The 24,374-nt window shown below is 39.1% G+C and overlaps 15 non-coding genes across 15 annotated transcripts; all 15 read left to right on the top strand.

Annotated features, from left to right (window-relative positions):
* The first annotated feature begins 1,151 nt into the window (after positions 1-1,151).
* On the top strand, positions 1,152-1,223 carry TRNAP-UGG (transfer RNA proline (anticodon UGG)). The gene has a single exon. It is a non-coding gene; the product is annotated as a tRNA-Pro (tRNA).
* A 2,513-nt stretch (positions 1,224-3,736) lies between these two features.
* On the top strand, positions 3,737-3,808 carry TRNAP-UGG (transfer RNA proline (anticodon UGG)). Its single transcript has one exon. It is a non-coding gene; the product is annotated as a tRNA-Pro (tRNA).
* Positions 3,809-4,108: 300 nt separating this feature from the next.
* Positions 4,109-4,181, top strand: TRNAV-CAC (transfer RNA valine (anticodon CAC)). Its single transcript has one exon. It is a non-coding gene; the product is annotated as a tRNA-Val (tRNA).
* Positions 4,182-6,385: 2,204 nt separating this feature from the next.
* On the top strand, positions 6,386-6,457 carry TRNAP-UGG (transfer RNA proline (anticodon UGG)). Its single transcript has one exon. It is a non-coding gene; the product is annotated as a tRNA-Pro (tRNA).
* A 300-nt stretch (positions 6,458-6,757) lies between these two features.
* Positions 6,758-6,830, top strand: TRNAV-CAC (transfer RNA valine (anticodon CAC)). The gene has a single exon. It is a non-coding gene; the product is annotated as a tRNA-Val (tRNA).
* A 2,683-nt stretch (positions 6,831-9,513) lies between these two features.
* On the top strand, positions 9,514-9,585 carry TRNAP-UGG (transfer RNA proline (anticodon UGG)). Its single transcript has one exon. It is a non-coding gene; the product is annotated as a tRNA-Pro (tRNA).
* A 300-nt stretch (positions 9,586-9,885) lies between these two features.
* On the top strand, positions 9,886-9,958 carry TRNAV-CAC (transfer RNA valine (anticodon CAC)). The gene has a single exon. It is a non-coding gene; the product is annotated as a tRNA-Val (tRNA).
* A 2,154-nt stretch (positions 9,959-12,112) lies between these two features.
* On the top strand, positions 12,113-12,184 carry TRNAP-UGG (transfer RNA proline (anticodon UGG)). Its single transcript has one exon. It is a non-coding gene; the product is annotated as a tRNA-Pro (tRNA).
* A 2,521-nt stretch (positions 12,185-14,705) lies between these two features.
* On the top strand, positions 14,706-14,777 carry TRNAP-UGG (transfer RNA proline (anticodon UGG)). Its single transcript has one exon. It is a non-coding gene; the product is annotated as a tRNA-Pro (tRNA).
* A 300-nt stretch (positions 14,778-15,077) lies between these two features.
* On the top strand, positions 15,078-15,150 carry TRNAV-CAC (transfer RNA valine (anticodon CAC)). The gene has a single exon. It is a non-coding gene; the product is annotated as a tRNA-Val (tRNA).
* Positions 15,151-17,286: 2,136 nt separating this feature from the next.
* TRNAP-UGG (transfer RNA proline (anticodon UGG)) lies at positions 17,287-17,358 on the top strand. Its single transcript has one exon. It is a non-coding gene; the product is annotated as a tRNA-Pro (tRNA).
* Positions 17,359-17,658: 300 nt separating this feature from the next.
* Positions 17,659-17,731, top strand: TRNAV-CAC (transfer RNA valine (anticodon CAC)). Its single transcript has one exon. It is a non-coding gene; the product is annotated as a tRNA-Val (tRNA).
* Positions 17,732-20,378: 2,647 nt separating this feature from the next.
* Positions 20,379-20,450, top strand: TRNAP-UGG (transfer RNA proline (anticodon UGG)). Its single transcript has one exon. It is a non-coding gene; the product is annotated as a tRNA-Pro (tRNA).
* A 300-nt stretch (positions 20,451-20,750) lies between these two features.
* TRNAV-CAC (transfer RNA valine (anticodon CAC)) lies at positions 20,751-20,823 on the top strand. The gene has a single exon. It is a non-coding gene; the product is annotated as a tRNA-Val (tRNA).
* Positions 20,824-22,981: 2,158 nt separating this feature from the next.
* TRNAP-UGG (transfer RNA proline (anticodon UGG)) lies at positions 22,982-23,053 on the top strand. The gene has a single exon. It is a non-coding gene; the product is annotated as a tRNA-Pro (tRNA).
* The last annotated feature ends 1,321 nt before the right edge of the window (positions 23,054-24,374 follow it).

Below are 24,374 nucleotides of genomic sequence, written 5' to 3'. Positions count from 1 at the left end.
AGATAGATAGATAGATAGATAGATAGATAGATAGATATTCGGAGAGAGAGAGCGTTAATATAAACTGAGACTTTATTTTCCATCAAGCTGTCTTTCCTTTCCTTCAGGAGCAGAATGTTCTGATCATCAGCGCTCCAGAATCTAGTGCTTGGTTGGCAAGCATCACACATTGTGATGTGTTAGCTAAGAGTTCCATGTCGTTCAGACTCATATATTCCTCTGTAGTTGTACCTTGGTGATTCAACAAAATGTGGCATCATAAGCAGCATTCTACTGCCATAGACTGGGCAGAAAAAACATTTAGAATTTCACAGAAAAAGAAAAAAAGCATACTTAGGCAGAGCTTTCTGGACAGTAAGGACATTAGAGTAAGTGATGAATAAGCACTGCTTTTGTTATTTACATAGGCAGAACAGAGACTGCTGGGAAAAGCCTGAAATTAAAGGCACAGAAAATGCCTGCTTCTGGATAGAACACTGAGAAGGGTTGAAAGTTTTTTCTCTGACCCTGGCCACTCGTACAAGCAATCCTATGATAGTCAGAAGGACCCACCCTAAAAAGGAAGGGACAGCCATTTGGACCCTTTCCACCTTTTCTATATCTCGCCTGATCTCGCCTGATCGAGCGCTGATTGAGCGGATTAGCACATGTACTTCTCATTTTGGGAAGGTATTGCTTAGCTTGCTACCAGCAGCTCAGTTATGTTATGATGTTAGAGGCTTGCAAGGAATGCTTTAGTCCTGCATTAGGCAGTTTTTATTGCTACTTGCATTCAAGGGAAAGATAAATAGCCAGAATCTGTGGCCCAGTTATTCAGCTTGGCATTCCGATTTGCACAAAGGGAATAAGCATTTTAGAAAAAATGCAACATGTGTTTCTTATGTTGTTATGAACAGCTTTTTATTCTTTCTCTTTAGGGTCTAGCCACTGCAGAAATAGATAAATAAGTGCTGACTTGCTGTAAGACGTGTCCAATGCTGGGACAAAATAAAAGGGGACACTTATAAATGATAGTGATATCATTTGAGAAAGGGTAAGTTGACACTGAATTTCATGTGTATTCACAGACCAAGCATGAAAAAGTCCCCAGCATGATCTTCATTGCGTGCTTAGAGCTGGTATTAGCTTTTCAGAGGTGCGGGCCTTTCGAAGGCTCGTTGGTCTAGGGGTATGATTCTCGCTTTGGGTGCGAGAGGTCCCGGGTTCAAATCCCGGATGAGCCCTTTCATTGGTGCTTTTTTAAAGTAGTATTGAAGTATGCATTTCAAAGCCAATATCAATTTTCTCTTTGCAGTAGTGGATGAATATTTGCTAGAGTCTCATGCTTTTAACCTTGCCCTGCCTGAGCAAATAGGAAACATTTCTCTTTAAGCATTTTGCAAAAATGCTGAACTTGCATGGCATATACAAGCGTTCAGCTAGGGCTGTCTGGGAAGGTTGCATGAAAGAAATCTAAAACCAGAGGCCCTTGGAATAGCCTGTTTTGAGAAGTTTCATCACAGAAGAATCAACTGTAGACATCTGTTTCTGTAGTGTAGTGGTTATCACGTTCGCCTCACACGCGAAAGGTCCCCGGTATGAAACCGGGCAGAAACAGTTGTTATATTGTCTTGGCTGCAATGTTGAGAGGTGCCGTTTTGCCATGAAATTGTCCAGGCCCTGAAGATGGTTTCATGCAGACTCATTCCAAGAAAGTGAATTCTCTTAAAAACACTAAAGTAATTGGCATGTGGATGTATCTGTTGATTCACAGACCTCGCTTTCATAAGAGCCCTGCATTCTGTTCATTGCTCACCTAGAACATGCATTAACTTTGGGAATTGTTGGCACCAACAGGCATCTTAGTTTAGTGGAGTGTTTCTGGTGTTTAAGTGCAGAAGCCCTGGGCTCAATTCCTCGGTGACCCTTCTCAAGGTGATGATACAAATGCATCGTCACCTTTACGTTTAATGTCAGAATTGTTTATTTCTATTTGGTGGTGTATGAATGCTTGCAATAGTATGTTGATTTTTTTTAGCCTTGAATGAATAAAAGCAAATCACTCCTCTTTATGTATTTTTCTAATACATTGATATTTGCATCTCCTTTCCTAGCCTGCATTTTTCACTATCTTACAGGCTGTATATAATAAGTATCAATTCAGGGGCCCTTCTATTACTCAATTCACAACTATTCTATCCTGGCATTGATAAGCAATCTACATCTGCTTCTGTTGTGTATTGGTTATCATGTTTACCTGACGTGTGAAAGCCCCATGTTTGACAGTGCGCGTTAATAAAGAGACCAATGATTTGTATTAAAAGTTGGCATGTGTTTTTGTTACCTTGCACCGGCCAAAAAGTGCCGGAAATGACTTCATTTGCAGTCACTTGAAAAGTAGGGATTCTCAAATAAATGGTAAGAGGTTGGAACAAATCTAAAGGAATGCATGGCATATCTATATGTATGTGTACGCAGGTATCCATATATAAAGATAGATAGATAGATAGATAGATAGATAGATAGATAGATAGATAGATAGATAGATAGATAGATAGATAGATAGATAGATAGATAGATAGATAGATAGATAGATAGATAGATAGATAGATAGATAGATAGATAGATAGATAGATAGATAGATAGATAGATATTGGGAGAGAGAGAGCGTTAATATAAACTGAGACTTTATTTTCCATCAAGCTGTCTTTCCTTTCCTTCAGGAGCAGAATGTTCTGATCATCAGCGCTCCAGAATCTAGTGCTTGGTTGGCAAGCATCACACATTGTGATGTGTTAGCTAAGAGTTCCATGTCGTTCAGACTCATATATTCCTCTGTAGTTGTACCTTGGTGATTCAACAAAATGTGGCATCATAAGCAGCATTCTACTGCCATAGACTGGGCAGAAAAAACATTTAGAATTTCACTGAAAAAGAAAAAAAGCATACTTAGGCAGAGCTTTCTGGACAGTAAGGACATTAGAGTAAGTGATGAATAAGCACTGCTTTTGTTAATTTACATAGGCAGAACAGAGACTGCTGGGAAAAGCCTGAAATTAAAGGCACAGAAAATGCCTGCTTCTGGATAGAACACTGAGAAGGGTTGAAAGTTTTTTCTCTGACCCTGGCCACTCGTACAAGCAATCCTATGATAGTCAGAAGGACCCACCCTAAAAAGGAAGGGACAGCCATTTGGACCCTTTCCACCTTTTCTATATCTCGCCTGATCGAGCCTGATTGAGCGGATTAGCACATGTACTTCTCATTTTGGGAAGGTATTGCTTAGCTTGCTACCAGCAGCTCAGTTATGTTATGATGTTAGAGGCTTGCAAGGAATGCTTTAGTCCTGCATTAGGCAGTTTTTATTGCTACTTGCATTCAAGGGAAAGATAATTAGCCAGAATCTGTGACCCAGTTATTCAGCTTGGCATTCCGATTTGCACAAAGGGAATAAGCATTTGAGAAAAAATGCAACATGTGTTTCTTATGTTGTTATGAACAGCTTTTTATTCTTTCTCTTTAGGGTCTAGCCACTGCAGAAATAGATAAATAAGTGCTGACTTCCTGTAAGACGTGTCCAATGCTGGGACAAAATAAAAGGGGACACTTATAAATGATAGTGATATCATTTGAGAAAGGGTAAGTTGACACTGAATTTCATGTGTATTCACAGACCAAGCATGAAAAAGTCCCCAGCATGATCTTCATTGCGTGCTTAGAGCTGGTATTAGCTTTTCAGAGGTGCAGGCCTTTCGAAGGCTCGTTGGTCTAGGGGTATGATTCTCGCTTTGGGTGCGAGAGGTCCCGGGTTCAAATCCCGGACGAGCCCTTTCATTGGTGCTTTTTTAAAGTAGTATTGAAGTATGCATTTCAAAGCCAATATCAATTTTCTCTTTGCAGTAGTGGATGAATATTTGCTAGAGTCTCATGCTTTTAACCTTGCCCTGCCTGAGCAAATAGGAAACATTTCTCTTTAAGAATTTTGCAAAAATGCTGAACTTGCATGGCATATACAAGCGTTCAGCTAGGGCTGTCTGGGAAGGTTGCATGAAAGAAATCTAAAACCAGAGGCCCTTGGAATAGCCTGTTTTGAGAAGTTTCATCACAGAAGAATCAACTGTAGACATCTGTTTCTGTAGTGTAGTGGTTATCACGTTCGCCTCACACGCGAAAGGTCCCCGGTTCGAAACCGGGCAGAAACAGTTGTTATATTGTCTTGGCTGCAATGTTGAGAGGTGCCATTTTGCCATGAAATTGTCCAGGCCCTGAAGATGGTTTCATGCAGACTCATTCCAAGAAAGTGAATTCTCTTAAAAACACTAAAGTAATTGGCATGTGGATGTATCTGTTGATTCACAGACCTCGCTTTCATAAGAGCCCTGCATTCTGTTCATTGCTCACCTAGAACATGCATTAACTTTGGGAATTGTTGGCACCAACAGGCATCTTAGTTTAGTGGAGTGTTTCTGGTGTTTAAGTGCAGAAGCCCTGGGCTCAATTCCTCGGTGACCCTTCTCAAGGTGATGATACAAATGCATCGTCACCTTTACGTTTAATGTCAGAATTGTTTATTTCTATTTGGTGGTGTATGAATGCTTGCAATAGTATGTTGATTTTTTCTAGCCTTGAATGAATAAAAGCAAATCACTCCTCTTTATGTATTTTTCTAATACATTGATATTTGCATCTCCTTTCCTAGCCTGCATTTTTCACTATCTTACAGGCTGTATATAATAAGTATCAATTCAGGGGCCCTTCTATTACTCAATTCACAACTATTCTATCCTGGCATTGATAAGCAATCTACATCTGCTTCTGTTGTGTATTGGTTATCATGTTTACCTGACGTGTGAAAGCCCCATGTTTGACAGTGCGCGTTAATAAAGAGACCAATGATTTGTATTAAAAGTTGGCATGTGTTTTTGTTACCTTGCACCGGCCAAAAAGTGCCGGAAATGACTTCATTTGCAGTCACTTGAAAAGTAGGGATTCTCAAATAAATGGTAAGAGGTTGGAACAAATCTAAAGGAATGCATGGCATATCTATATGTATGTGTACGCAGGTATCCATATATAAAGATAGATAGATAGATAGATAGATAGATAGATAGATAGATAGATAGATAGATAGATAGATAGATAGATAGATAGATAGATAGATAGATAGATAGATAGATAGATAGATAGATAGATAGATAGATAGATAGATAGATAGATAGATAGATAGATAGATAGATAGATAGATAGATAGATAGATAGATAGATAGATAGATAGATAGATAGATAGATAGATAGATAGATATTGGGAGAGAGAGAGCGTTAATATAAACTGAGACTTTATTTTCCATCAAGCTGTCTTTCCTTTCCTTCAGGAGCAGAATGTTCTGATCATCAGCGCTCCAGAATCTAGTGCTTGGTTGGCAAGCATCACACATTGTGATGTGTTAGCTAAGAGTTCCATGTCGTTCAGACTCATATATTCCTCTGTAGTTGTACCTTGGTGATTCAACAAAATGTGGCATCATAAGCAGCATTCTACTGCCATAGACTGGGCAGAAAAAACATTTAGAATTTCACTGAAAAAGAAAAAAAGCATACTTAGGCAGAGCTTTCTGGACAGTAAGGACATTAGAGTAAGTGATGAATAAGCACTGCTTTTGTTAATTTACATAGGCAGAACAGAGACTGCTGGGAAAAGCCTGAAATTAAAGGCACAGAAAAGGCCTGCTTCTGGATAGAACACTGAGAAGGGTTGAAAGTCTTTTCTCTGACCCTGGCCACTTATACAAGCAATCCTATGATAGTCAGAAGGACCCACCCTAAAAAGGAAGGGACAGCCATTTGGACCCTTTCCACCTTTTCTATATCTCGCCTGATCGAGCCTGATTGAGCGGATTAGCACATGTACTTCTCATTTTGGGAAGGTATTGCTTAGCTTGCTACCAGCAGCTCAGTTATGTTATGATGTTAGAGGCTTGCAAGGAATGCTTTAGTCCTGCATTAGGCAGTTTTTATTGCTACTTGCATTCAAGGGAAAGATAATTAGCCAGAATCTGTGACCCAGTTATTCAGCTTGGCATTCCGATTTGCACAAAGGGAATAAGCATTTGAGAAAAAATGCAACATGTGTTTCTTATGTTGTTATGAACAGCTTTTTATTCTTTCTCTTTAGGGTCTAGCCACTGCAGAAATAGATAAATAAGTGCTGACTTCCTGTAAGACGTGTCCAATGCTGGGACAAAATAAAAGGGGACACTTATAAATGATAGTGATATCATTTGAGAAAGGGTAAGTTGACACTGAATTTCATGTGTATTCACAGACCAAGCATGAAAAAGTCCCCAGCATGATCTTCATTGCGTGCTTAGAGCTGGTATTAGCTTTTCAGAGGTGCAGGCCTTTCGAAGGCTCGTTGGTCTAGGGGTATGATTCTCGCTTTGGGTGCGAGAGGTCCCGGGTTCAAATCCCGGACGAGCCCTTTCATTGGTGCTTTTTTAAAGTAGTATTGAAGTATGCATTTCAAAGCCAATATCAATTTTCTCTTTGCAGTAGTGGATGAATATTTGCTAGAGTCTCATGCTTTTAACCTTGCCCTGCCTGAGCAAATAGGAAACATTTCTCTTTAAGCATTTTGCAAAAATGCTGAACTTGCATGGCATATACAAGCGTTCAGCTAGGGCTGTCTGGGAAGGTTGCATGAAAGAAATCTAAAACCAGAGGCCCTTGGAATAGCCTGTTTTGAGAAGTTTCATCACAGAAGAATCAACTGTAGACATCTGTTTCTGTAGTGTAGTGGTTATCACGTTTGCCTCACACGCGAAAGGTCCCCGGTTCGAAACCGGGCAGAAGCAGTTGTTATATTGTCTTGGCTGCAATGTTGAGAGGTGCCGTTTTGCCATGAAATTGTCCAGGCCCTGAAGATGGTTTCATGCAGACTCGTTCCAAGAAAGTGAATTCTCTTAAAAACACTAAAGTAATTGGCATGTGGATGTATCTGTTGATTCACAGACCTCGCTTTGAAAAGAGCCCTGCATTCTGTTCATTGCTCACCTAGAACATGCATTAACTTTGGGAATTGTTGGCACCAACAGGCATCTTAGTTTAGTGGAGTGTTTCTGGTGTTTAAGTGCAGAAGCCCTGGGCTCAATTCCTCGGTGACCCTTCTCAAGGTGATGATACAAATGCATCGTCACCTTTACGTTTAATGTCAGAATTGTTTATTTCTATTTGGTGGTGTATGAATGCTTGCAATAGTATGTTGATTTTTTCTAGCCTTGAATGAATAAAAGCAAATCACTCCTCTTTATGTATTTTTCTAATACATTGATATTTGCATCTCCTTTCCTAGCCTGCATTTTTCACTATCTTACAGGCTGTATATAATAAGTATCAATTCAGGGGCCCTTCTTCTACTCAATTCACAACTGTTCTATCCCGGCATTGATAAGCAATCTACATCTGCTTCTGTTGTATATTGGTTATCATGTTTACCTGACGTGTGAAAGCCCCATGTTTGACAGTGCGCGTTAATAAAGAGACCAATGATTTTTATTAAAAGTTGTCATGTGTTTTTGTTACCTTGCACCGGCCAAAAAGTGCCGGAAATGACTTCATTTGCAGTCACTTGAAAAGTAGGGATTCTCAAATAAATGGTAAGAGGTTGGAACAAATCTAAAGGAATGCATGGCATATCTATATGTATGTGTACGCAGGTATCCATATATAAAGATAGATAGATAGATAGATAGATAGATAGATAGATAGATAGATAGATAGATAGATAGATAGATAGATAGATAGATAGATAGATAGATAGATAGATAGATAGATAGATAGATAGATAGATAGATAGATGGATGGATGGATAGATGGATGGATAGATAGATAGATAGATAGATAGATAGATAGATAGATAGATAGATAGATAGATAGATAGATAGATAGATAGATAGATAGATAGATAGATAGATAGATAGATAGATAGATAGATAGATAGATAGATAGATAGATAGATAGATAGATAGATAGACAGACAGACAGACAGACAGACAGACAGACAGATAGATAGATAGATAGATAGATAGATAGATAGATAGATAGATAGATAGATAGATAGATAGATAGATAGATAGATAGATAGATAGATAGATAGATAGATAGATAGATAGATAGATAGATGGATGGATGGATGGATGGATGGATGGATGGATGGATAGATAGATAGATAGATAGATAGATAGATAGATAGATAGATAGATAGATAGATAGATAGATAGATAGATAGATAGATAGATAGATAGATAGATAGATAGATAGATAGATAGATAGATAGATAGATAGATAGATAGATAGATAGATAGATAGATAGATAGATAGATAGATAGATAGATAGATAGATAGATAGATAGATAGATAGATATTGGGAGAGAGAGAGCGTTAATATAAACTGAGACTTTATTTTCCATCAAGCTGTCTTTCCTTTCCTTCAGGAGCAGAATGTTCTGATCATCAGCGCTCCAGAATCTAGTGCTTGGTTGGCAAGCATCACACATTGTGATGTGTTAGCTAAGAGTTCCATGTCGTTCAGACTCATATATTCCTCTGTAGTTGTACCTTGGTGATTCAACAAAATGTGGCATCATAAGCAGCATTCTACTGCCATAGACTGGGCAGAAAAAACATTTAGAATTTCACTGAAAAAGAAAAAAAGCATACTTAGGCAGAGCTTTCTGGACAGTAAGGACATTAGAGTAAGTGATGAATAAGCACTGTTTTTGTTAATTTACATAGGCAGAACAGAGACTGCTGGGAAAAGCCTGAAATTAAAGGCACAGAAAATGCCTGCTTCTGGATAGAACACTGAGAAGGGTTGAAAGTTTTTTCTCTGACCCTGGCCACTTATACAAGCAATCCTATGATAGTCAGAAGGACCCACCCTAAAAAGGAAGGGACAGCCATTTGGACCCTTTCCACCTTTTCTATATCTCGCCTGATCGAGCCTGATCGAGCGCTGATTGAGCGGATTAGCACATGTACTTCTCATTTTGGGAAGGTATTGCTTAGCTTGCTACCAGCAGCTCAGTTATGTTATGATGTTAGAGGCTTGCAAGGAATGCTTTAGTCCTGCATTAGGCAGTTTTTATTGCTACTTGCATTCAAGGGAAAGATAATTAGCCAGAATCTGTGACCCAGTTATTCAGCTTGGCATTCCGATTTGCACAAAGGGAATAAGCATTTGAGAAAAAATGCAACATGTGTTTCTTATGTTGTTATGAACAGCTTTTTATTCTTTCTCTTTAGGGTCTAGCCACTGCAGAAATAGATAAATAAGTGCTGACTTCCTGTAAGACGTGTCCAATGCTGGGACAAAATAAAAGGGGACACTTATAAATGATAGTGATATCATTTGAGAAAGGGTAAGTTGACACTGAATTTCATGTGTATTCACAGACCAAGCATGAAAAAGTCCCCAGCATGATCTTCATTGCGTGCTTAGAGCTGGTATTAGCTTTTGAGAGGTGCAGGTCTTTCGAAGGCTCGTTGGTCTAGGGGTATGATTCTCGCTTTGGGTGCGAGAGGTCCCGGGTTCAAATCCCGGACGAGCCCTTTCATTGGTGCTTTTTTAAAGTAGTATTGAAGTATGCATTTCAAAGCCAATATCAATTTTCTCTTTGCAGTAGTGGATGAATATTTGCTAGAGTCTCATGCTTTTAACCTTGCCCTGCCTGAGCAAATAGGAAACATTTCTCTTTAAGCATTTTGCAAAAATGCTGAACTTGCATGGCATATACAAGCGTTCAGCTAGGGCTGTCTGGGAAGGTTGCATGAAAGAAATCTAAAACCAGAGGCCCTTGGAATAGCCTGTTTTGAGAAGTTTCATCACAGAAGAATCAACTGTAGACATCTGTTTCTGTAGTGTAGTGGTTATCACGTTCGCCTCACACGCGAAAGGTCCCCGGTTCGAAACCGGGCAGAAACAGTTGTTATATTGTCTTGGCTGCAATGTTGAGAGGTGCCGTTTTGCCATGAAATTGTCCAGGCCCTGAAGATGGTTTCATGCAGACTCATTCCAAGAAAGTGAATTCTCTTAAAAACACTAAAGTAATTGGCATGTGGATGTATCTGTTGATTCACAGACCTCGCTTTCATAAGAGCCCTGCATTCTGTTCATTGCTCACCTAGAACATGCATTAACTTTGGGAATTGTTGGCACCAACAGGCATCTTAGTTTAGTGGAGTGTTTCTGGTGTTTAAGTGCAGAAGCCCTGGGCTCAATTCCTCGTTGACCCTTCTCAAGGTGATGATACAAATGCATCGTCACCTTTACGTTTAATGTCAGAATTGTTTATTTCTATTTGGTGGTGTATGAATGCTTGCAATAGTATGTTGATTTTTTCTAGCCTTGAATGAATAAAAGCAAATCACTCCTCTTTATGTATTTTTCTAATACATTGATATTTGCATCTCCTTTCCTAGCCTGCATTTTTCACTATCTTACAGGCTGTATATAATAAGTATCAATTCAGGGGCCCTTCTATTACTCAATTCACAACTATTCTATCCTGGCATTGATAAGCAATCTACATCTGCTTCTGTTGTGTATTGGTTATCATGTTTACCTGACGTGTGAAAGCCCCATGTTTGACAGTGCGCGTTAATAAAGAGACCAATGATTTGTATTAAAAGTTGGCATGTGTTTTTGTTACCTTGCACCGGCCAAAAAGTGCCGGAAATGACTTCATTTGCAGTCACTTGAAAAGTAGGGATTCTCAAATAAATGGTAAGAGGTTGGAACAAATCTAAAGGAATGCATGGCATATCTATATGTATGTGTACGCAGGTATCCATATATAAAGATAGATAGATAGATAGATAGATAGATAGAAAGATAGATAGATAGATAGATAGATAGATAGATAGATAGATAGATAGATAGATAGATAGATAGATAGATAGATAGATAGATAGATAGATAGATAGATAGATAGATAGATAGATAGATAGATAGATAGATAGATATTCGGAGAGAGAGAGCGTTAATATAAACTGAGACTTTATTTTCCATCAAGCTGTCTTTCCTTTCCTTCAGGAGCAGAATGTTCTGATCATCAGCGCTCCAGAATCTAGTGCTTGGTTGGCAAGCATCACACATTGTGATGTGTTAGCTAAGAGTTCCATGTCGTTCAGACTCATATATTCCTCTGTAGTTGTACCTTGGTGATTCAACAAAATGTGGCATCATAAGCAGCATTCTACTGCCATAGACTGGGCAGAAAAAACATTTAGAATTTCACAGAAAAAGAAAAAAAGCATACTTAGGCAGAGCTTTCTGGACAGTAAGGACATTAGAGTAAGTGATGAATAAGCACTGCTTTTGTTATTTACATAGGCAGAACAGAGACTGCTGGGAAAAGCCTGAAATTAAAGGCACAGAAAATGCCTGCTTCTGGATAGAACACTGAGAAGGGTTGAAAGTTTTTTCTCTGACCCTGGCCACTCGTACAAGCAATCCTATGATAGTCAGAAGGACCCACCCTAAAAAGGAAGGGACAGCCATTTGGACCCTTTCCACCTTTTCTATATCTCGCCTGATCTCGCCTGATCGAGCGCTGATTGAGCGGATTAGCACATGTACTTCTCATTTTGGGAAGGTATTGCTTAGCTTGCTACCAGCAGCTCAGTTATGTTATGATGTTAGAGGCTTGCAAGGAATGCTTTAGTCCTGCATTAGGCAGTTTTTATTGCTACTTGCATTCAAGGGAAAGATAAATAGCCAGAATCTGTGGCCCAGTTATTCAGCTTGGCATTCCGATTTGCACAAAGGGAATAAGCATTTTAGAAAAAATGCAACATGTGTTTCTTATGTTGTTATGAACAGCTTTTTATTCTTTCTCTTTAGGGTCTAGCCACTGCAGAAATAGATAAATAAGTGCTGACTTGCTGTAAGACGTGTCCAATGCTGGGACAAAATAAAAGGGGACACTTATAAATGATAGTGATATCATTTGAGAAAGGGTAAGTTGACACTGAATTTCATGTGTATTCACAGACCAAGCATGAAAAAGTCCCCAGCATGATCTTCATTGCGTGCTTAGAGCTGGTATTAGCTTTTCAGAGGTGCGGGCCTTTCGAAGGCTCGTTGGTCTAGGGGTATGATTCTCGCTTTGGGTGCGAGAGGTCCCGGGTTCAAATCCCGGATGAGCCCTTTCATTGGTGCTTTTTTAAAGTAGTATTGAAGTATGCATTTCAAAGCCAATATCAATTTTCTCTTTGCAGTAGTGGATGAATATTTGCTAGAGTCTCATGCTTTTAACCTTGCCCTGCCTGAGCAAATAGGAAACATTTCTCTTTAAGCATTTTGCAAAAATGCTGAACTTGCATGGCATATACAAGCGTTCAGCTAGGGCTGTCTGGGAAGGTTGCATGAAAGAAATCTAAAACCAGAGGCCCTTGGAATAGCCTGTTTTGAGAAGTTTCATCACAGAAGAATCAACTGTAGACATCTGTTTCTGTAGTGTAGTGGTTATCACGTTCGCCTCACACGCGAAAGGTCCCCGGTATGAAACCGGGCAGAAACAGTTGTTATATTGTCTTGGCTGCAATGTTGAGAGGTGCCGTTTTGCCATGAAATTGTCCAGGCCCTGAAGATGGTTTCATGCAGACTCATTCCAAGAAAGTGAATTCTCTTAAAAACACTAAAGTAATTGGCATGTGGATGTATCTGTTGATTCACAGACCTCGCTTTCATAAGAGCCCTGCATTCTGTTCATTGCTCACCTAGAACATGCATTAACTTTGGGAATTGTTGGCACCAACAGGCATCTTAGTTTAGTGGAGTGTTTCTGGTGTTTAAGTGCAGAAGCCCTGGGCTCAATTCCTCGGTGACCCTTCTCAAGGTGATGATACAAATGCATCGTCACCTTTACGTTTAATGTCAGAATTGTTTATTTCTATTTGGTGGTGTATGAATGCTTGCAATAGTATGTTGATTTTTTCTAGCCTTGAATGAATAAAAGCAAATCACTCCTCTTTATGTATTTTTCTAATACATTGATATTTGCATCTCCTTTCCTAGCCTGCATTTTTCACTATCTTACAGGCTGTATATAATAAGTATCAATTCAGGGGCCCTTCTATTACTCAATTCACAACTATTCTATCCTGGCATTGATAAGCAATCTACATCTGCTTCTGTTGTGTATTGGTTATCATGTTTACCTGACGTGTGAAAGCCCCATGTTTGACAGTGCGCGTTAATAAAGAGACCAATGATTTGTATTAAAAGTTGGCATGTGTTTTTGTTACCTTGCACCGGCCAAAAAGTGCCGGAAATGACTTCATTTGCAGTCACTTGAAAAGTAGGGATTCTCAAATAAATGGTAAGAGGTTGGAACAAATCTAAAGGAATGCATGGCATATCTATATGTATGTGTACGCAGGTATCCATATATAAAGATAGATAGATAGATAGATAGATAGATAGATAGATAGATAGATAGATAGATAGATAGATAGATAGATAGATAGATAGATAGATAGATAGATAGATAGATAGATAGATAGATAGATAGATAGATAGATAGATAGATAGATAGATAGATAGATAGATAGATAGATAGATATTGGGAGAGAGAGAGCGTTAATATAAACTGAGACTTTATTTTCCATCAAGCTGTCTTTCCTTTCCTTCAGGAGCAGAATGTTCTGATCATCAGCGCTCCAGAATCTAGTGCTTGGTTGGCAAGCATCACACATTGTGATGTGTTAGCTAAGAGTTCCATGTCGTTCAGACTCATATATTCCTCTGTAGTTGTACCTTGGTGATTCAACAAAATGTGGCATCATAAGCAGCATTCTACTGCCATAGACTGGGCAGAAAAAACATTTAGAATTTCACTGAAAAAGAAAAAAAGCATACTTAGGCAGAGCTTTCTGGACAGTAAGGACATTAGAGTAAGTGATGAATAAGCACTGCTTTTGTTAATTTACATAGGCAGAACAGAGACTGCTGGGAAAAGCCTGAAATTAAAGGCACAGAAAATGCCTGCTTCTGGATAGAACACTGAGAAGGGTTGAAAGTTTTTTCTCTGACCCTGGCCACTCGTACAAGCAATCCTATGATAGTCAGAAGGACCCACCCTAAAAAGGAAGGGACAGCCATTTGGACCCTTTCCACCTTTTCTATATCTCGCCTGATCGAGCCTGATTGAGCGGATTAGCACATGTACTTCTCATTTTGGGAAGGTATTGCTTAGCTTGCTACCAGCAGCTCAGTTATGTTATGATGTTAGAGGCTTGCAAGGAATGCTTTAGTCCTGCATTAGGCAGTTTTTATTGCTACTTGCATTCAAGGGAAAGATAATTAGCCAGAATCTGTGACCCAGTTATTCAGCTTGGCATTCCGATTTGCACAAAGGGAATAAGCATTTGAGAAAAAATGCAACATGTGTTTCTTATGTTGTTATGAACAGCTTTTTATTCTTTCTCTTTAGGGTCTAGCCACTGCAGAAATAGATAAATAAGTGCTGACTTCCTGTAAGACGTGTCCAATGCTGGGACAAAATAAAAGGGGACACTTATAAATGATAGTGATATCATTTGAGAAAGGGTAAGTTGACACTGAATTTCATGTGTATTCACAGACCAAGCATGAAAAAGTCCCCAGCATGATCTTCATTGCGTGCTTAGAGCTGGTATTAGCTTTTCAGAGGTGCAGGCCTTTCGAAGGCTCGTTGGTCTAGGGGTATGATTCTCGCTTTGGGTGCGAGAGGTCCCGGGTTCAAATCCCGGACGAGCCCTTTCATTGGTGCTTTTTTAAAGTAGTATTGAAGTATGCATTTCAAAGCCAATATCAATTTTCTCTTTGCAGTAGTGGATGAATATTTGCTAGAGTCTCATGCTTTTAACCTTGCCCTGCCTGAGCAAATAGGAAACATTTCTCTTTAAGAATTTTGCAAAAATGCTGAACTTGCATGGCATATACAAGCGTTCAGCTAGGGCTGTCTGGGAAGGTTGCATGAAAGAAATCTAAAACCAGAGGCCCTTGGAATAGCCTGTTTTGAGAAGTTTCATCACAGAAGAATCAACTGTAGACATCTGTTTCTGTAGTGTAGTGGTTATCACGTTCGCCTCACACGCGAAAGGTCCCCGGTTCGAAACCGGGCAGAAACAGTTGTTATATTGTCTTGGCTGCAATGTTGAGAGGTGCCATTTTGCCATGAAATTGTCCAGGCCCTGAAGATGGTTTCATGCAGACTCATTCCAAGAAAGTGAATTCTCTTAAAAACACTAAAGTAATTGGCATGTGGATGTATCTGTTGATTCACAGACCTCGCTTTCATAAGAGCCCTGCATTCTGTTCATTGCTCACCTAGAACATGCATTAACTTTGGGAATTGTTGGCACCAACAGGCATCTTAGTTTAGTGGAGTGTTTCTGGTGTTTAAGTGCAGAAGCCCTGGGCTCAATTCCTCGGTGACCCTTCTCAAGGTGATGATACAAATGCATCGTCACCTTTACGTTTAATGTCAGAATTGTTTATTTCTATTTGGTGGTGTATGAATGCTTGCAATAGTATGTTGATTTTTTCTAGCCTTGAATGAATAAAAGCAAATCACTCCTCTTTATGTATTTTTCTAATACATTGATATTTGCATCTCCTTTCCTAGCCTGCATTTTTCACTATCTTACAGGCTGTATATAATAAGTATCAATTCAGGGGCCCTTCTATTACTCAATTCACAACTATTCTATCCTGGCATTGATAAGCAATCTACATCTGCTTCTGTTGTGTATTGGTTATCATGTTTACCTGACGTGTGAAAGCCCCATGTTTGACAGTGCGCGTTAATAAAGAGACCAATGATTTGTATTAAAAGTTGGCATGTGTTTTTGTTACCTTGCACCGGCCAAAAAGTGCCGGAAATGACTTCATTTGCAGTCACTTGAAAAGTAGGGATTCTCAAATAAATGGTAAGAGGTTGGAACAAATCTAAAGGAATGCATGGCATATCTATATGTATGTGTACGCAGGTATCCATATATAAAGATAGATAGATAGATAGATAGATAGATAGATAGATAGATAGATAGATAGATAGATAGATAGATAGATAGATAGATAGATAGATAGATAGATAGATAGATAGATAGATAGATAGATAGATAGATAGATAGATAGATAGATAGATAGATAGATAGATATTGGGAGAGAGAGAGCGTTAATATAAACTGAGACTTTATTTTCCATCAAGCTGTCTTTCCTTTCCTTCAGGAGCAGAATGTTCTGATCATCAGCGCTCCAGAATCTAGTGCTTGGTTGGCAAGCATCACACATTGTGATGTGTTAGCTAAGAGTTCCATGTCGTTCAGACTCATATATTCCTCTGTAGTTGTACCTTGGTGATTCAACAAAATGTGGCATCATAAGCAGCATTCTACTGCCATAGACTGGGCAGAAAAAACATTTAGAATTTCACTGAAAAAGAAAAAAAGCATACTTAGGCAGAGCTTTCTGGACAGTAAGGACATTAGAGTAAGTGATGAATAAGCACTGCTTTTGTTAATTTACATAGGCAGAACAGAGACTGCTGGGAAAAGCCTGAAATTAAAGGCACAGAAAAGGCCTGCTTCTGGATAGAACACTGAGAAGGGTTGAAAGTCTTTTCTCTGACCCTGGCCACTTATACAAGCAATCCTATGATAGTCAGAAGGACCCACCCTAAAAAGGAAGGGACAGCCATTTGGACCCTTTCCACCTTTTCTATATCTCGCCTGATCGAGCCTGATTGAGCGGATTAGCACATGTACTTCTCATTTTGGGAAGGTATTGCTTAGCTTGCTACCAGCAGCTCAGTTATGTTATGATGTTAGAGGCTTGCAAGGAATGCTTTAGTCCTGCATTAGGCAGTTTTTATTGCTACTTGCATTCAAGGGAAAGATAATTAGCCAGAATCTGTGACCCAGTTATTCAGCTTGGCATTCCGATTTGCACAAAGGGAATAAGCATTTGAGAAAAAATGCAACATGTGTTTCTTATGTTGTTATGAACAGCTTTTTATTCTTTCTCTTTAGGGTCTAGCCACTGCAGAAATAGATAAATAAGTGCTGACTTCCTGTAAGACGTGTCCAATGCTGGGACAAAATAAAAGGGGACACTTATAAATGATAGTGATATCATTTGAGAAAGGGTAAGTTGACACTGAATTTCATGTGTATTCACAGACCAAGCATGAAAAAGTCCCCAGCATGATCTTCATTGCGTGCTTAGAGCTGGTATTAGCTTTTCAGAGGTGCAGGCCTTTCGAAGGCTCGTTGGTCTAGGGGTATGATTCTCGCTTTGGGTGCGAGAGGTCCCGGGTTCAAATCCCGGACGAGCCCTTTCATTGGTGCTTTTTTAAAGTAGTATTGAAGTATGCATTTCAAAGCCAATATCAATTTTCTCTTTGCAGTAGTGGATGAATATTTGCTAGAGTCTCATGCTTTTAACCTTGCCCTGCCTGAGCAAATAGGAAACATTTCTCTTTAAGCATTTTGCAAAAATGCTGAACTTGCATGGCATATACAAGCGTTCAGCTAGGGCTGTCTGGGAAGGTTGCATGAAAGAAATCTAAAACCAGAGGCCCTTGGAATAGCCTGTTTTGAGAAGTTTCATCACAGAAGAATCAACTGTAGACATCTGTTTCTGTAGTGTAGTGGTTATCACGTTTGCCTCACACGCGAAAGGTCCCCGGTTCGAAACCGGGCAGAAGCAGTTGTTATATTGTCTTGGCTGCAATGTTGAGAGGTGCCGTTTTGCCATGAAATTGTCCAGGCCCTGAAGATGGTTTCATGCAGACTCGTTCCAAGAAAGTGAATTCTCTTAAAAACACTAAAGTAATTGGCATGTGGATGTATCTGTTGATTCACAGACCTCGCTTTGAAAAGAGCCCTGCATTCTGTTCATTGCTCACCTAGAACATGCATTAACTTTGGGAATTGTTGGCACCAACAGGCATCTTAGTTTAGTGGAGTGTTTCTGGTGTTTAAGTGCAGAAGCCCTGGGCTCAATTCCTCGGTGACCCTTCTCAAGGTGATGATACAAATGCATCGTCACCTTTACGTTTAATGTCAGAATTGTTTATTTCTATTTGGTGGTGTATGAATGCTTGCAATAGTATGTTGATTTTTTCTAGCCTTGAATGAATAAAAGCAAATCACTCCTCTTTATGTATTTTTCTAATACATTGATATTTGCATCTCCTTTCCTAGCCTGCATTTTTCACTATCTTACAGGCTGTATATAATAAGTATCAATTCAGGGGCCCTTCTTCTACTCAATTCACAACTGTTCTATCCCGGCATTGATAAGCAATCTACATCTGCTTCTGTTGTATATTGGTTATCATGTTTACCTGACGTGTGAAAGCCCCATGTTTGACAGTGCGCGTTAATAAAGAGACCAATGATTTTTATTAAAAGTTGTCATGTGTTTTTGTTACCTTGCACCGGCCAAAAAGTGCCGGAAATGACTTCATTTGCAGTCACTTGAAAAGTAGGGATTCTCAAATAAATGGTAAGAGGTTGGAACAAATCTAAAGGAATGCATGGCATATCTATATGTATGTGTACGCAGGTATCCATATATAAAGATAGATAGATAGATAGATAGATAGATAGATAGATAGATAGATAGATAGATAGATAGATAGATAGATAGATAGATAGATAGATAGATAGATAGATAGATAGATAGATAGATAGATAGATAGATAGATGGATGGATGGATAGATAGATAGATAGATAGATAGATAGATAGATAGATAGATAGATAGATAGATAGATAGATAGATAGATAGATAGATAGATAGATAGATAGATAGATAGATAGATAGATAGATAGATAGATAGATAGATAGATAGATAGATAGATAGATAGATAGATAGATAGATAGATAGATAGATAGATAGATAGATAGACAGACAGACAGACAGACAGACAGATAGATAGATAGATAGATAGACAGACAGATAGATAGATAGATAGATAGATAGATAGATAGATAGATAGATAGATAGATAGATAGATAGATAGATAGATAGATAGATAGATAGATAGATGGATGGATGGATGGATGGATGGATGGATGGATGGATGGATAGATAGATAGATAGATAGATAGATAGATAGATAGATAGATAGATAGATAGATAGATAGATAGATAGATAGATAGATAGATAGATAGATAGATAGATAGATAGATAGATAGATAGATAGATAGATAGATAGATAGATAGATAGATATTGGGAGAGAGAGAGCGTTAATATAAACTGAGACTTTATTTTCCATCAAGCTGTCTTTCCTTTCCTTCAGGAGCAGAATGTTCTGATCATCAGCGCTCCAGAATCTAGTGCTTGGTTGGCAAGCATCACACATTGTGATGTGTTAGCTAAGAGTTCCATGTCGTTCAGACTCATATATTCCTCTGTAGTTGTACCTTGGTGATTCAACAAAATGTGGCATCATAAGCAGCATTCTACTGCCATAGACTGGGCAGAAAAAACATTTAGAATTTCACTGAAAAAGAAAAAAAGCATACTTAGGCAGAGCTTTCTGGACAGTAAGGACATTAGAGTAAGTGATGAATAAGCACTGTTTTTGTTAATTTACATAGGCAGAACAGAGACTGCTGGGAAAAGCCTGAAATTAAAGGCACAGAAAATGCCTGCTTCTGGATAGAACACTGAGAAGGGTTGAAAGTTTTTTCTCTGACCCTGGCCACTTATACAAGCAATCCTATGATAGTCAGAAGGACCCACCCTAAAAAGGAAGGGACAGCCATTTGGACCCTTTCCACCTTTTCTATATCTCGCCTGATCGATCCTGATCGAGCGCTGATTGAGCGGATTAGCACATGTACTTCTCATTTTGGGAAGGTATTGCTTAGCTTGCTACCAGCAGCTCAGTTATGTTATGATGTTAGAGGCTTGCAAGGAATGCTTTAGTCCTGCATTAGGCAGTTTTTATTGCTACTTGCATTCAAGGGAAAGATAATTAGCCAGAATCTGTGACCCAGTTATTCAGCTTGGCATTCCGATTTGCACAAAGGGAATAAGCATTTGAGAAAAAATGCAACATGTGTTTCTTATGTTGTTATGAACAGCTTTTTATTCTTTCTCTTTAGGGTCTAGCCACTGCAGAAATAGATAAATAAGTGCTGACTTCCTGTAAGACGTGTCCAATGCTGGGACAAAATAAAAGGGGACACTTATAAATGATAGTGATATCATTTGAGAAAGGGTAAGTTGACACTGAATTTCATGTGTATTCACAGACCAAGCATGAAAAAGTCCCCAGCATGATCTTCATTGCGTGCTTAGAGCTGGTATTAGCTTTTGAGAGGTGCAGGTCTTTCGAAGGCTCGTTGGTCTAGGGGTATGATTCTCGCTTTGGGTGCGAGAGGTCCCGGGTTCAAATCCCGGACGAGCCCTTTCATTGGTGCTTTTTTAAAGTAGTATTGAAGTATGCATTTCAAAGCCAATATCAATTTTCTCTTTGCAGTAGTGGATGAATATTTGCTAGAGTCTCATGCTTTTAACCTTGCCCTGCCTGAGCAAATAGGAAACATTTCTCTTTAAGCATTTTGCAAAAATGCTGAACTTGCATGGCATATACAAGCGTTCAGCTAGGGCTGTCTGGGAAGGTTGCATGAAAGAAATCTAAAACCAGAGGCCCTTGGAATAGCCTGTTTTGAGAAGTTTCATCACAGAAGAATCAACTGTAGACATCTGTTTCTGTAGTGTAGTGGTTATCACGTTCGCCTCACACGCGAAAGGTCCCCGGTTCGAAACCGGGCAGAAACAGTTGTTATATTGTCTTGGCTGCAATGTTGAGAGGTGCCGTTTTGCCATGAAATTGTCCAGGCCCTGAAGATGGTTTCATGCAGACTCATTCCAAGAAAGTGAATTCTCTTAAAAACACTAAAGTAATTGGCATGTGGATGTATCTGTTGATTCACAGACCTCGCTTTCATAAGAGCCCTGCATTCTGTTCATTGCTCACCTAGAACATGCATTAACTTTGGGAATTGTTGGCACCAACAGGCATCTTAGTTTAGTGGAGTGTTTCTGGTGTTTAAGTGCAGAAGCCCTGGGCTCAATTCCTCGTTGACCCTTCTCAAGGTGATGATACAAATGCATCGTCACCTTTACGTTTAATGTCAGAATTGTTTATTTCTATTTGGTGGTGTATGAATGCTTGCAATAGTATGTTGATTTTTTCTAGCCTTGAATGAATAAAAGCAAATCACTCCTCTTTATGTATTTTTCTAATACATTGATATTTGCATCTCCTTTCCTAGCCTGCATTTTTCACTATCTTACAGGCTGTATATAATAAGTATCAATTCAGGGGCCCTTCTATTACTCAATTCACAACTATTCTATCCTGGCATTGATAAGCAATCTACATCTGCTTCTGTTGTGTATTGGTTATCATGTTTACCTGACGTGTGAAAGCCCCATGTTTGACAGTGCGCGTTAATAAAGAGACCAATGATTTGTATTAAAAGTTGGCATGTGTTTTTGTTACCTTGCACCGGCCAAAAAGTGCCGGAAATGACTTCATTTGCAGTCACTTGAAAAGTAGGGATTCTCAAATAAATGGTAAGAGGTTGGAACAAATCTAAAGGAATGCATGGCATATCTATATGTATGTGTACGCAGGTATCCATATATAAAGATAGATAGATAGATAGATAGATAGAAAGATAGATAGATAGATAGATAGATAGATAGATAGATAGATAGATAGATAGATAGATAGATAGATAGATAGATAGATAGATAGATAGATAGATAGATAGATAGATAGATAGATAGATAGATAGATAGATAGATAGATAGATATTCGGAGAGAGAGAGCGTTAATATAAACTGAGACTTTATTTTCCATCAAGCTGTCTTTCCTTTCCTTCAGGAGCAGAATGTTCTGATCATCAGCGCTCCAGAATCTAGTGCTTGGTTGGCAAGCATCACACATTGTGATGTGTTAGCTAAGAGTTCCATGTCGTTCAGACTCATATATTCCTCTGTAGTTGTACCTTGGTGATTCAACAAAATGTGGCATCATAAGCAGCATTCTACTGCCATAGACTGGGCAGAAAAAACATTTAGAATTTCACAGAAAAAGAAAAAAAGCATACTTAGGCAGAGCTTTCTGGACAGTAAGGACATTAGAGTAAGTGATGAATAAGCACTGCTTTTGTTATTTACATAGGCAGAACAGAGACTGCTGGGAAAAGCCTGAAATTAAAGGCACAGAAAATGCCTGCTTCTGGATAGAACACTGAGAAGGGTTGAAAGTTTTTTCTCTGACCCTGGCCACTCGTACAAGCAATCCTATGATAGTCAGAAGGACCCACCCTAAAAAGGAAGGGACAGCCATTTGGACCCTTTCCACCTTTTCTATATCTCGCCTGATCTCGCCTGATCGAGCGCTGATTGAGCGGATTAGCACATGTACTTCTCATTTTGGGAAGGTATTGCTTAGCTTGCTACCAGCAGCTCAGTTATGTTATGATGTTAGAGGCTTGCAAGGAATGCTTTAGTCCTGCATTAGGCAGTTTTTATTGCTACTTGCATTCAAGGGAAAGATAAATAGCCAGAATCTGTGGCCCAGTTATTCAGCTTGGCATTCCGATTTGCACAAAGGGAATAAGCATTTTAGAAAAAATGCAACATGTGTTTCTTATGTTGTTATGAACAGCTTTTTATTCTTTCTCTTTAGGGTCTAGCCACTGCAGAAATAGATAAATAAGTGCTGACTTGCTGTAAGACGTGTCCAATGCTGGGACAAAATAAAAGGGGACACTTATAAATGATAGTGATATCATTTGAGAAAGGGTAAGTTGACACTGAATTTCATGTGTATTCACAGACCAAGCATGAAAAAGTCCCCAGCATGATCTTCATTGCGTGCTTAGAGCTGGTATTAGCTTTTCAGAGGTGCGGGCCTTTCGAAGGCTCGTTGGTCTAGGGGTATGATTCTCGCTTTGGGTGCGAGAGGTCCCGGGTTCAAATCCCGGATGAGCCCTTTCATTGGTGCTTTTTTAAAGTAGTATTGAAGTATGCATTTCAAAGCCAATATCAATTTTCTCTTTGCAGTAGTGGATGAATATTTGCTAGAGTCTCATGCTTTTAACCTTGCCCTGCCTGAGCAAATAGGAAACATTTCTCTTTAAGCATTTTGCAAAAATGCTGAACTTGCATGGCATATACAAGCGTTCAGCTAGGGCTGTCTGGGAAGGTTGCATGAAAGAAATCTAAAACCAGAGGCCCTTGGAATAGCCTGTTTTGAGAAGTTTCATCACAGAAGAATCAACTGTAGACATCTGTTTCTGTAGTGTAGTGGTTATCACGTTCGCCTCACACGCGAAAGGTCCCCGGTATGAAACCGGGCAGAAACAGTTGTTATATTGTCTTGGCTGCAATGTTGAGAGGTGCCGTTTTGCCATGAAATTGTCCAGGCCCTGAAGATGGTTTCATGCAGACTCATTCCAAGAAAGTGAATTCTCTTAAAAACACTAAAGTAATTGGCATGTGGATGTATCTGTTGATTCACAGACCTCGCTTTCATAAGAGCCCTGCATTCTGTTCATTGCTCACCTAGAACATGCATTAACTTTGGGAATTGTTGGCACCAACAGGCATCTTAGTTTAGTGGAGTGTTTCTGGTGTTTAAGTGCAGAAGCCCTGGGCTCAATTCCTCGGTGACCCTTCTCAAGGTGATGATACAAATGCATCGTCACCTTTACGTTTAATGTCAGAATTGTTTATTTCTATTTGGTGGTGTATGAATGCTTGCAATAGTATGTTGATTTTTTCTAGCCTTGAATGAATAAAAGCAAATCACTCCTCTTTATGTATTTTTCTAATACATTGATATTTGCATCTCCTTTCCTAGCCTGCATTTTTCACTATCTTACAGGCTGTATATAATAAGTATCAATTCAGGGGCCCTTCTATTACTCAATTCACAACTATTCTATCCTGGCATTGATAAGCAATCTACATCTGCTTCTGTTGTGTATTGGTTATCATGTTTACCTGACGTGTGAAAGCCCCATGTTTGACAGTGCGCGTTAATAAAGAGACCAATGATTTGTATTAAAAGTTGGCATGTGTTTTTGTTACCTTGCACCGGCCAAAAAGTGCCGGAAATGACTTCATTTGCAGTCACTTGAAAAGTAGGGATTCTCAAATAAATGGTAAGAGGTTGGAACAAATCTAAAGGAATGCATGGCATATCTATATGTATGTGTACGCAGGTATCCATATATAGATAGATAGATAGATAGATAGATAGATAGATAGATAGATAGATAGATAGATAGATAGATAGATAGATAGATAGA

The sequence above is a fragment of the Lissotriton vulgaris genome, chromosome 8 (assembly GCF_964263255.1).
Source record: "Lissotriton vulgaris chromosome 8, aLisVul1.2, whole genome shotgun sequence".
Lineage (NCBI taxonomy): Eukaryota > Metazoa > Chordata > Amphibia > Caudata > Salamandridae > Lissotriton > Lissotriton vulgaris.
Note: the sequence above shows the minus strand (reverse complement) of the source record. Positions and strands in the feature narration are given on the sequence as shown.